At 35.7% G+C, this 13175-nt stretch overlaps 1 protein-coding gene and 1 long non-coding RNA gene across 2 annotated transcripts in view; one reads left to right on the plus strand and one right to left on the minus strand.

Moving 5' to 3' along the window:
- LOC144378605 (uncharacterized) overlaps nt 1-13175 on the plus strand; it is a 106396-nt gene that overhangs the window by 71238 nt on the left and 21983 nt on the right. The gene's annotated exons all lie outside the window — the stretch shown is intronic.
- Tph2 (tryptophan hydroxylase 2) overlaps nt 12556-13175 on the minus strand; it is a 232927-nt gene continuing 232307 nt past the window's right edge. The window contains exon 17 of the transcript XR_013440445.1: nt 12556-12794. The gene's annotated coding sequence lies outside the window, so the exon portion shown is untranslated. The remainder of the gene's footprint in view (nt 12795-13175) is intronic.

Consider the following 13175-nt stretch of genomic DNA (forward strand, 5'->3'; position numbering starts at 1 on the left):
CTGCCTGAATACCATAAATTTCTTCTGCCAGAATAAGAAATCCATCACCATTAAATTCAGCCTCACAGAGAATCTCAGGACATGGCCAAAATGCAGAAAACTTCTTAGCCAGAATGGAGCATGAATGGCCTCCAGTACAATTTTCAAGAGTCCTCCTCAGAAACCTCACGAGTCTATCTTTACTGTGCATAGTTCTACCGGCATTCAAGTCTTCTGAGCTCCTACCAGAACCATCCATTAAGTTCCACTTACAACAATCTAAAGTGTTTCCAGGTTGCACTGCTAAACATCTCAAAATTCCTCTCACCAATTCCAAAAAGCTCCAAAAGCTTCTGAACCACATGGTCAGCAATGACCTCTATTCTTGGTACCAATTTCTGCTTTAGTCAACTTTTTTGCCACTGTGACCAAAAGACCTGACAAGAACAATTTTTTAGGAGGGAAAGTTTATTTTAGGGCTCATGGTTCCAAAGGTCTCAGTCCATAAATGGCTGACTTTATTCCTCAGTGAAGTGGGACAAAGAAAATGGCTCAGAACACAACACCAGAAAGCAGAGAGAGCTCCACTCAACAGGACAAAATATATACCTCAAAGGCATGCCCCCACAATGACCCACTTCCTCCAGCTGTACCCAACCAACTTACAGTTACTACCCAGCTAATCCCTATCAGAGGACTGATTCACTTAATGGGTTAAGGATCTCATAACAATTATTTCACCTCTAAACCTTCTTGCATTGTTTAACAAATCAGCTTTTGGGGGACACCTAATATCTAAACCATAACAAAAACCTTGATCCCATTTGCCTTCTTCCCTCAGAACACCTGGCTCCATAGACTAGAAAGAGGAAACTGGATGAACAGGGATTCAATTGATGGAAAAAGGAGAGTCTTACCAGTAGGGAACAAAACAGTCACACCCAAGACTTGGGTTGACCATGAAGTTGAATTCAAGTAAAATTAAAATCTGATTTTGGTCATCACACCAAGCAGCCATCATGATTTAATCAGCTTCCCATGTAGGTTGCTTGCAAAGAAGAGACAGGACAGCCCTATTGAAGTCAGCACAAATAACTGGTTCACTTGGCACTTCACATTCTGACTCAAAATTAATAAGACAGCCTTCTGGAGTTATTAAAAATGGAAACTTTATGAACTGTTGGTTATTTTTAGTGAAAATTTGATAATAGCTTGCACAGTTTTAAGACTCTTAACAGTATAAATGTTAGGAGTGATTTTGATATAAGCAAAAGCAAAGACCAGAGGAAATGTTAATTAATTGTCAATATTTGAAAAAACAGAAATGTGGCAACACCAAGGCAGGATTGCTGCGGGGCAATACTCAGCCAAAGTACAGTAGTTGGTGCTCCCCTTTAAGAGAACATGCTTGTATTCATCATGCTTTACTGCCCTCCCAGGATGCTTCACTTCCCTCCCAGGATGCTTCACTTCCTTCCCAGGGTGCTTCACTTCCCTCCCAGGGTGCTTCATGGCATTAGGTAAACTACCTCACTCCTGCACATATTTGAGCATCCTGTCATAATCCATCTGATCCTTGCAGCTTCCTAAAGGGTCCTAGAGTCATCCCTTGTGTCTCCAAGTCCCCTACCGCAAGAAGTAGTATGTGGAATTAACTAGGAGCTTATTATAGTTAGAATAAATTAAGGGAAAATGTAACTTCAAGCTCTTAGCCAAAAACTTGATCTCCTCTTAATCCACATTTTTACTCTATTCTTTTGATTCTTCTGTTTCCTTAAAATTGTTTTATAAAAAATACTTATTGTATGTACAAGTTACCGGGATTTGGATTTTTAACTCTTTGTGGTATTGCTCACAGTTACATTTTTATTTTATCCTTTAATTATTTCTATTTCTCTGACTAAAATTCCTTAACCTGAGTTGTGAAGATTTCATGTCATATCTCCTATTTACTATTGCTTCAACTTTGTTTCTTTCTATTCTTCCCTATGTAGTTCCACTCTGATCTCCTGGAGAGATCAAAGAGATCTCCAAGAATACTAACCAACTTGATAAGTTAATGACATATATAATGACATGTACAACTCTCTTGGAGTTAATCATGCTTTGTTTTCTGGTTCAGTTTTTGTTTCTGTTTCTGTTTTTGCTTTGTCACTGTTCTACTCCAAACTCTCTAATAATGCTCAATTTAGTTCATAGTGACTCCCAAATACTTTTCTGACTCCTACACCAATAAGATGTGTTAGGTGCACTGCCTTTGCCCACTCTTAAACACACTATAATTAGCTCCACATGAATTATAGGAGCTTGTTTAATTTTCTGTATTCTACACGAGACAACCAGACCCTAACAAACAGAACAAACAATACAAATGGCTGAGTTAATCAATATCTTAATCTAGGATTGATCTAGGATGCCAATTTGCACAATTGCCTCTTTCCTGTTGTACTAGGTATTAACAACACAACCTGAACCCTAAAAGTTATTTCTTCATTTTATCTCCTTCAGTTCCCAATTCCATCTCAAATGCAAACTTTCTAATTAAAATGCATATTTTTATCAATAATCAATACTTCCACTTATGTTCAAGGAGTATATTTTTTATCTTCATAATAAATGATATAAATCATTATCACAAATGGTATTTTTGTATAAAATTTAACTCAGAAAAGACCCCAGTTTTCTCAGTATACATATTTTGGAAAACTTACTAAATGGAGCTCTTTTATGATACAGTTGAAATTCCTTCAATACGTTGTGGTTCCAATCTCTTGTAGACTTCCCTCCTCACCACCTCTTCTATCGCTGCCTTCCCTACCCTCAGCACATACACAAATCTGCAAGCAATCATTGCTACACAAACCTGTTTGTCTTTTAATTATAAGAGAATAGCCTAATGGATTGGGACTGACAAGATTCCTATTCCATTCAAGGAATACAATCAGTAGGAAATAAATCTTCACATATCAATATGCTTGAATCAGAGGGTTCAATTTGCTTGAATTAAAACTCAAACTACTCAGTTGTATCCTGTTTTCATACAAGATACACACATACCTTCCCACCCCCCAAAAATCTAGACGTGTACATATAACTACAATAGGACTATGAAGAGGTCAAGATTAATTTCACCAATGACCAAATTTAGCAAAAAGGAGAAGAAACTTCCAACAAACTAGCCCTTGACATTTAAATTCATTCTAGAATCTGAACACCAAAGTGTGTGAGCTCCCTGATCAAAATGCGACAGTGTATAAAGATCAGAAGAATCTTCACATAATCCAAGAATTAAATGACAAGCCCCTAACTCACAGAATGAATAATAAACAAAGTAATTTAATCAAATTGCCTGTCTGTCAAAGGCTTATCTCAGTTTCCAGGATGGCATATTATTCTACTGTCTTTATCTTCCAGAGGGACCATGTATGTCATGGTGCCTATTTCAACCACCATAATGGCTCTTTGATATTTTTAGAAGTTAATGGACATAAATTTCATTCAGCATGCAAGGCTGAGTGGATCTAGCTTCAATCTATACCACATTCTCACCCGCCCCCCGTGGTCTTTCTGTTCTCCTCCACCCATGCTACCACAGCTTGAGGCTCGTGATTTCTTTGTTGTTTTACTGTTGGCAGACCCCATCCAGGTATCTGAGAACTCTCCTCCTAGCCACTGGCAGTCTACCTATGGCTCCCTACCATGATTTCCAAATTTACAAAGAATCACAGAAAGAGTTGAGAGCAGCTTGACCTCCCACCAGAGTGTCCAGTGACTATTTTAAATCATTGCTGAATCTCACATGATGATCTTCAAATAAAATCATACATGGAAAACTATTACTCTAAGAATCACAGAGTCACTCTGATCAAAAGAAACAGTACCTGAGGCAACTCCACATACCTCCATTGAACATATTCAGAAAACATTATCTACTCCAATCTTCACATTTTATAAATGAAGAAGGAAGGCCCACAGATTTTAAGAATTTGACATATATCCAAAGATATATATCTAGTTTAGACAGAGACAAAGAACTTCCTAACCAGATGTTCTAGCTAAGTCCAATGCTCCCACAATAGAAAAGTTCAGAATAAGATGCTGTATATTAACCATGAGTTGAAAATGTAGGCTGCATGTGGTTTGATCACCTTCCTTACTCAACAGACAGGTAGTCCTCAACCTACAATTAACAATTTTCAACTTTATGATTGCATAAAAATGATACACATGCAGTAAAAACTGTACTTTAAATTTTGAATTTTGATCTTTTCCTGGGCTAGCAAAATATAGCAAATCTCATGATGGCAGACAGCAAGTCCTAGTCAGCCTTGCCATCACGGGAAATAATCAATACTCTACAGTGTACTATGTTGCTGAGCTATGATGTTCAGTAGGCTAGGGGTGTTAAATGCATTTTTTACCTATAATAGCTTCAATTTTTGATGGATTTGTCAGGAGGTAACCCCATTGTTAAATCAAAGAGCATCTTATGTTGAGTGCTATGATGTGCCAAGAATAGTCCTCGCCACTGGAGACTTAGCAGCAGATGATACAGTATAATCCCGTTCCCCAGAGAGTATATCCTATAATCAATATTTACAAATAAATAAGGAACAAGCAGATAAATGCATAATTAAAAAATTTATATGCCCAAGAAAAATAAAAATATATGTCCACACCAAAACTTGTATATCATTATTCATAGCAGTATCGTGATTGTCAAAAAGAGTAAACTCAAATGTCCACCAACTGATGAGTACTTAAACTATGATATTATCATACAAAGAAATACTATTTATGCATAAAAAGGAATGAAGTTTTGATGTATGCTACAATGTATATGACCTTGAAAACATTATGCCAAGTAAAAAAAAATTATATATAAGTAAATAAAGTTATATTATATGTTTCCATTTATGTGAAGTGTCTAGAATAGGCATGTCTGTAGAAACAGTATATGAGAAAGGGAAATTAAGTGACTGGTAATGGGATCAGGATTTCTTTTTGAGGTGATAAAAAGATTTTTGAATTAGTTGTGATGGTTGCACAACTTGGCAAATATACAAATAATCACAGAATTGTACACTTTGAAGGGACAAATTTATGATATGTTAGTGATATTAAATTTTAAAAAAGAAAAACATAATCAGAACTCAGAAAATATAGCAAAGATGGGATAGCAGTTGAAAATAAAAGAAAAAAACTAGAAAATATGAAGGCCTCTCTGAGGAGGCAATAGGTAATCTCATACCTAAAGTGTAAGCAGGATTCAGATATACAAAGAAAGAGGAAACCGTGTTCCTGAAATAGGGAAGAGTGTGAAGACCCTAAGGCAGAAAAAAGCTTGATAATATTCTAGGAACTCAAAGGAGCAACATAATAAATTAGAGAGGAAGGAATGGGCAGACCACACAGGGCTTATAGGACATGGTAAACATTTCATATATTAACAATTGCAGTTATAACCTGTTATGGTTTAGATACCAGGTGCCCCCCAAAAGCTCATGATGAGACAATGCAAAAAAAGTTTAGATGTGAAATGATCAGATTGTGAGAGTTTTAACCTAATCAGTGCATTAATCCCCTAATAGTGACTAAGTGGGTAGTAACCATAGGCAGGTGGGGTGTGGCTGGAGGATGTGAGTCCCTGGGCCATATTTTTTCCTGTTCATCAGAGCATGTTTTCTCTCTCTCTCTCTCTCTCTCTCTCTCTCTCTCTCTCTCTCTCTCTCTCTCTCTCTCTCTCTCCTGGTACTATATTCTGACCATATTCTGAGGAACAGGGTTGGCTCTCTATGGACTAAGACCATAGGAAGTGAGAGGAGATAGTGAAGGGTTAGCCACGGACAAGAGAATGAAGAGTTCACTCAAAACAACAGGGTTCAATGCAGACACAGGTAGGTGGACATGCTGTGGTGGAAGCTCATGGATAGAAAGAAAGTTTAAAAATGATTCCTGGCTGCTCCAAGTGGGAAAACAGGGACCAAAATAAGGAAGATAAATATCTTGGTGACTTAGATTGGGGTAGTGGCAATGATAATGAATGTTTATATTATGATAAAATAAGCATATACGTTATCTCATTACTGTTTAACAATATCAGTAAACATTCTATGTGGATATTTATTTATTCATTTATTTTTCAAATAAACCACTAAATTATATCTCAGAATAGTTTTAAAGAAAATTTTGAGCTTCATATATGGATTCATATAGGACTAGAAAATAACTTTCCTATAAGCTTTTATGTTCTGTTGAACATCAAATTCTTTAATATTGTTTCAATGTGATATTCTATAAACATAAAAGAAACATACTCTTAACAGATAAGATTTCCGATTATTCTGGTTTCCATATTTCACCAATACCCATAATAATGGTGACATAAATAGTTCTTGTGTTTTTCAAAAGATGTTACTACATGTTACTGAACAAGCCAGCTAGCTAACAGAGAGAGGAAGTAAGGTACCTGTTTTTAAACCTTAAAAACATTATCCAAAACAAAAAAAATGCATAGATTGAGAAAATATACCTCTTGTGTTTTGATCATTTTTAACTACACCATATTATGCATTTATTCGGTCTCTCTCAAAGCTTAAACAAAACAAAAAAAAAGTATCAGTATAGTTTTGCTCTTTTATTTGATCACCTGATGTGAAGCCAGCTAACATTCACACAATTCAACATTCATTCCCACACTTCCCAGTGAGACTTGAAACATGCCTAGACTCTGGTAGAAAATAGGTAATTCCCAGTGAGGGAAAATATTACATTGTAAGTAGCTGCCTCTTGTATTAATCCTCAGCCTTTACTATTTGCTCCATTTTCTTTCATAAGATTAACATTTAAAAGCCTCTTTGTCACAGACTGAAATTGAATTGTGAAATGTGCTCCTGAATAAATAATTTCTTCCTGAATGTTAATTACATAGGCAATTATACTGAAGTATAATTTTACATAAATACAGTGTTAGGGATTCTACAGATGTGAACAACTGCACAAATACCTCCTCAATTAGAAGGAAAAAAAAAGCTTCTGAGGTTGAAATGAAAGTGTCTAACATGCTGGATAAATACAGAACATTTGATGTGTTGAATATTAATCTCTGGGGTGTTTATGAAATTTATCACAAGGCTGAAGGGTGACTAAATATTCATAAAGACAAATGTATATACTTTATTTTCCATATATATTAATAAAATGACATAATAAGTATACTGATACAAAAATATCTGAGCCAAAAGTTTTAAATGAGACAACCTCCAATTATAAGGATCTGAATAAAAACTGTTCAATTTTGATATTCACACTTTTTTTTCAGGTGAAGTGCTTTGTACACAATTATTAGCTTCTTTTTGACAATTAAATGATATGATTCTTGTAGTACCAGACTAGTGTTCAAAAGTCCACCTTACCAAATGGTGATAGCCAATAGATGTGTAGTAGAATTTCTACTCCAGTAACAATCAAATTGGACCTAGATTCACTTGCTTGTTGAAGATAATAACATGTAGAATTTGAGCACTTAACTAACTTAACATTCCACGAAGCAGTCAACCTGCATTGTCCCTTTTGTCCTTACAGCAACTCTGTGCTACCCAGATGGGAAACTGAGCAATAAGGGTACAACTCAGTAGTAGAGCACTTGCCTGGCATGTGTAAGATCCCACTAAAAAGGAAAAAAAAAAACTTTTAACAAACAAATCATTTAAAAAAAAGTGAACAGGGTAAATACAGAATTTAAATCCAGATCTTACTAACTCCAAAATCCACACTAAAAAGCAGATTCTGTTGTGTAATGTAGAAAGAAAAGCCTTAGAGTTACCCCAGAGTTTAAAAATCTATCACAGAATTTAATCACAGTCTTATTTTCTCTGCCCTTTTTCTTCTTTTATAAATATTTATCTTGAGTTGGCATTGGGACTGAGTTAAATGGTGATCCCAAGTAATTTTTCTCAATCAAGAGAGGAAATCAGCCAGTTATTGCTATCATAAAAACCAGTTGATTGACATTAAAATTCTGTTCATAAATCCTTATTCAAAGTTTGGTCTGCAGAAGAGAAACATCAAAATCACCTGGGATCTTGTTAGAAATATAGAAATGGAGGTTCCACCCTAACATGCTGAGTGAGTCCCCAGCTTGAGAATTACTAATAGAAATAATAGGTCATACAGGTTCACATAGACCATACACTAACTTCCCATAACATTATATAAGATCTCAATGAGGTTTTAAAATTAGGCACTAGAAGTGTTTTCAAGTAAGCACTTAGGTTAGTCAGTTTTCCGTCACTGCAAAAAAAAATACCTGAGAAAATCAACTTAAAAGAGGAAAGATTTGTTTTGAGTCATATATTCATTGGTTGGAGTCCATAGTCACTTGACCACACTGCTTTGAGTCACTAACAAGGCAGAATATCATGGCCAGTAGCGCACAGCAGAGTAAATCTGCTAACGTCAAGGCAACCTGGAAGAAAGAAAGAAAGAAAAAGAAAGGGAGAGGGGATAGGGGAAGATCTGGTGATAAACTATTCCCTTCAAAGGTATGCTCCCAAGTGACCTACTTCCTCCAAGTAAGTCCCACCTCCTAAAGCCACCTCTCAATAGTGCCACCAGCTAGGGACCCTTCAACACATGATTCTTAGGAGATACTCCAGTTCCAAAGTACAGCTGCAGTATAAACTTCTAGCACTTGATAGAGTGTCAGCACTTGAGGAGAAAAAGTGTTCAGCAGATGCACAAGGTAAGATCAGAAACTATGGACTTTGCTTTCTGAAATTCTTCCAAATTCTCACCTATAAAGCTAACCCAGAAAAGCTTTTATTGCAAGACTTTCCGGCAGACAGTTTTTACTACTGCCTATACTACTGCTCTACTTCAGTGGGAGGATTCTGTTTTTAGAGAGTATTTTAGTCAGATTAGAAAAAAATAATGAATAGATATGATTTTCACATTATAAATTGAGGCTTATTTGTACTTCTATAGCACACTTCTATGATTCACAAAATACCACATTGACATCTCTAATGGTTTTATGAACATGTTTAAGAGAACAAATTGTTATTCTAAATTCACAAAGTATTCAGTGGCTTTTCCACAGTTACATGATCAGTAAACATTATTATAGTTTACCTGTTTCCCTTTCTGAAATATTCTTAATATTAATACAACAATGAAATATTTTAAGGGTATATTACAATCAGTTGCTATTGAAATTTTCACCTCTTAAAAAACACAGATTAAAACTCCCTTTACCTGCTTATGGAGTAAAGAGTTTCCTGCACAATATTAGAATTGTAGAAAGACTTTCCTGCCTATATCAGTCAGGGGTCAATAGGAGAAAGCTGAGTTCATTCTCACTAACTAAAACAGCGTCGCAATTGTTAAACAACATTCAATGGTTACTGATTGATCATTGGCATCAAACTGAAACTGGTGACACCCCTCTAGGGTGGAAAGAAGAACTCAATAGTAGTGCATAATTTTTTTAAAAAAAGAAAGAAAAAAAGAAAAGAAAGTCAGATCTGAGACTAAAAAACTTTTTAGTAAAATAGTTCTATTCATTTTTATTGTTTTGCAATGGGAAAGGTCAAGTCATGTTATTAGAAACATGTGCTTTATTCACTGGAGATAATATTGTATTGTCTATATTTTAAAAAAAATAATTCTCACCTTGCTTGTCAAGTAAAAGTATTGAATGAATAAAACAAAATACCTGCTGGACAGCAGACTGAGCCAGAATTGAAAAATTATATTTTTCTCCCATGCATGGAAAAAATCCACCCCCACCCACCTCCACATTGGGAACAACCAAGGCCTGAAGTCCTCAAGTCACAATAAAGAATTGGAGGTGAGGAACTAGAAATCCCACCCTGTGAGGAAAGAGCAAGGAAGAAGATGGAGGACTTAGGAAAGATGACTACAAAATATCAAGGAGGAAGTTGTCCGTCAGAACAGAGGGGCCATTTGAAAGTTTAATTAATATTAGTTAATTCTTCCTTCCCAAGGATTAAAGGGAAAGGAAGTGGAATGAAGACCTCGTCACTGTTCTGCATGGGTCTAGGATTTTGAGAGCTACAAGACCCCCTCGTTAAGAACTTCAGAAGCCTCTGCAATTATCAAATATGTGTTTGTGCTGGGAGAAGGGAAGGTAGAAGGATGAGGGACAGAATGGGAACTTCTCGATAATCATGTTGCTCAGGCTTTAGGGGAAAAAACTTAAGGGACATTGCCTTTTCAGTCCCCAGTGTATTACAAGGCAGCTCTGCTCTTCATGAAGCAAAGGAGTGATACAACAATAAAAGGAGAGGAGACTCAGGCTCTGAAGACCCTTCTCCCTAAGGAGAGCAAAAAATAACCTCCGGTGCTATACAAGTTATTACATAAATAAATGAAAAGGGAAGGATGAGTGAATGGCTTGTACAGCCTTTGATCTTCCCTACTCGCCTGCATTCCACTCACACTGCTACCTTGTGTACCCTTGGGTGGTTCTTGAACATTTGGATTTTGGAGAATAGTGACATAACAAGAACAATTTTGAAGACTTACATACACTTTCCATTATTTTTCTACGTAAGTAAATTTTTAAAGTACTATTTATTGTAACATCACTTTAAAAAGGAAAAGATAGTTTAATCATCCAAAATTATGTATTTAAGGATTTTTTTAATTCAAAGAAACTTGACAATTTTTAAAAATGTCTTAATAAAGTCTTTTTTTTCCCCACAGATTGTTTCTACTTAGCCATGAGCTGGCATTTGGGAAGTACTTTCTTGCATTTTAGCCTAGACCAGAGTCCAGACAGTTCTCTGCATAAAGAAGGCCTCATCTCTTAAATATACCCACTAAAAATATTATGGTGCATAATGAGGTTCATACATATGAAATTGCTAATGTTCAATTATTTTTAACTGAAAAAAATGTAAACTTCACAGGATTCATCCTAATATCACAACATTTTTGTCCACACTTGACCATTTTATAATATTAAATGAATGTTAAAACTATTACAAATGTATTCACATAATTTCTGTGAAATTGTATCTTCTTTTTGCATTTAATAATTCTCCCTACATGAACAAGTGGTGGGGGAGAATTCTAAGTGTCCTTTTCCATAGTCTAATGCAAATGCTAGGAAACTATATTGGGGCAAAGGGAATTATTAAATGCTAACCCTTTTCAAAGTTAAATCTTTAATTGCTTAATTTTTACTTAAATGCATTGTGACAAATCAGCTTTTCATCAAATTAGCTATTATAAGGAACATACCACAGTGTTTAGCACATAATACACTTTGTAAAGATTAGTATCTTAGGTGAGCTGGAGAGAGGAAGCTTTTCAGCCAAGTTAAGTACGAGAATTTATTATAAGGAGTAGGGAGACTCTCCTAGAACTCACATCACAAGTAAGGGGCAAGCCTCAGGGTAATAGAGGTGTCAGGCAGCTATTTCTCTGCATTTTCTGTCCTCTGTATATCTCTACTCTCCTCTGCTTTTTTTTTCTTTCTTTCCTCTACAGACTCCTAATTCCTATTCCCCCATAACACTGTCTTGCAACATTGGTCTCAAGGCTGCATAAGGGAAATAAGCCTCTTTTCTTCCTGCCTTGGCCCATAAAACTGGAAATATTCTCTGTTTAAAGAGTGTCTGAAAAGAAGTCCACCCAGACTTTACCCTCTTCTCTCCTTTTTCCGGAGCATGACTCACCTGACTTGCAAGACTGAAAAGAATGTACATGTGCCAGTAGAACCCAGGATCTTTTGATTCCTTTTCTTTTAGAACCTGTCCTGCCCATAAGTCTTGAATGTTCTCTCCTCCCTGGTTGTGTGATCTCTGTACAGAATGTTCATCTGGCAGATTTTATTCCTGAGGCCCCTGGAGTCACAGGCAAGGGGAGGTCTGGGGAATTCTAGCTGCTCTTTCTGCTGCTGGAAGAAAACTTCAACTTCAGGGATAAAAAGCAGAAACCCAGCCCATTTTGGCCTTGACTACAGCATATTTTCAAACTCAGATTTACCCATATAACAAAGCTGATTTCTGGTATCTCTTTACATCCGGAGTCCATTTGTTGTTATTGTTGTAGCTGTTTGGGTTTTTGTTTTGTTTTGATTTTGCTTTTGTTTTTAAGTATAATCATTGACCCATCCATTCCCTAACATCAGCTCTGGAGCCTCCAGCTGTCCAAGTCAGCCACGTAGTTAGCTCTTAGCTCAAACAAAAGAAAGCAAGTTAATTTGATTGATTGCATTTACATCAACTGTCCATCCCTTTTATAGACAGTTACTATAGTTATCACCAAAGGAGTTAAGTTACTTAAACCTAGATCTACTTTTTCAGCAGAAATTGAAAGTAAATTCCCAAAAAAAAAAAAAAAACAAGGATAGTAAGTTGGGTAGACACACTAAGAGTCAAAGATCTTTGAGTTCTAACATTCCAGGGCTCTATAACAGCATCACCCATAATACTATTGCTATTTAATGGATCCTGAAAATGTATTCAGGGACAGAATGACTCTCAATATGATAGACAGAAGACATTTCCACCCAAGCTGCACTTTGAAAGAACTTCAAGAGAGCCTTTATTACAATGTGTTCCTGAAAAATATGTCACAAAGTGGGTTGACATTAAGCAAACAGTAAAAACAATATTGTTTTTAAGTAGGAGTTTTAGTCCATTAAATATATTACATGTCCATGCATGCAGAATGCAGAAAAGCTCAAAATATATTGGCTTCCTTGTTCTTTATCCCCAAAGATGAAGTTATCTACCTAATAGCAAGCATAGCAGAGAGAAATTTCCAGGCTTCTTCATAGAGACCTGCATAGATGAAGGAATAAAAACAAAATAATAGAAACTAGTCTCCAATTAAAAATCATACTTCAAAATTCTATATGGGTATGATGTTCTCTACACAATAATTATGCTTGGACAAAAATATTATTAGCATATAAATATAAAACTATAAATTGTACCATATATAATTAATTTTAAGCCTCAAAATCAAACCTAAAACCAATATGCAAATCATAATACATCTGACCTCCTTAATTTAAATTAATTTTTCTTGCAACTTAGTGATTCATAAGGATAGAGTGGGTTGGGTTTTTTTTAGTCCATGGCCCTGGAAGTCAGTAAGTTGAAACTGAAGTTTTCATTTTCTTTCAACAAATTTTAATAAAACTAACAGAGAAACTAAAT

Source organism: Ictidomys tridecemlineatus, chromosome 6 (assembly GCF_052094955.1).
Source record: "Ictidomys tridecemlineatus isolate mIctTri1 chromosome 6, mIctTri1.hap1, whole genome shotgun sequence".
NCBI lineage: Eukaryota > Metazoa > Chordata > Mammalia > Rodentia > Sciuridae > Ictidomys > Ictidomys tridecemlineatus.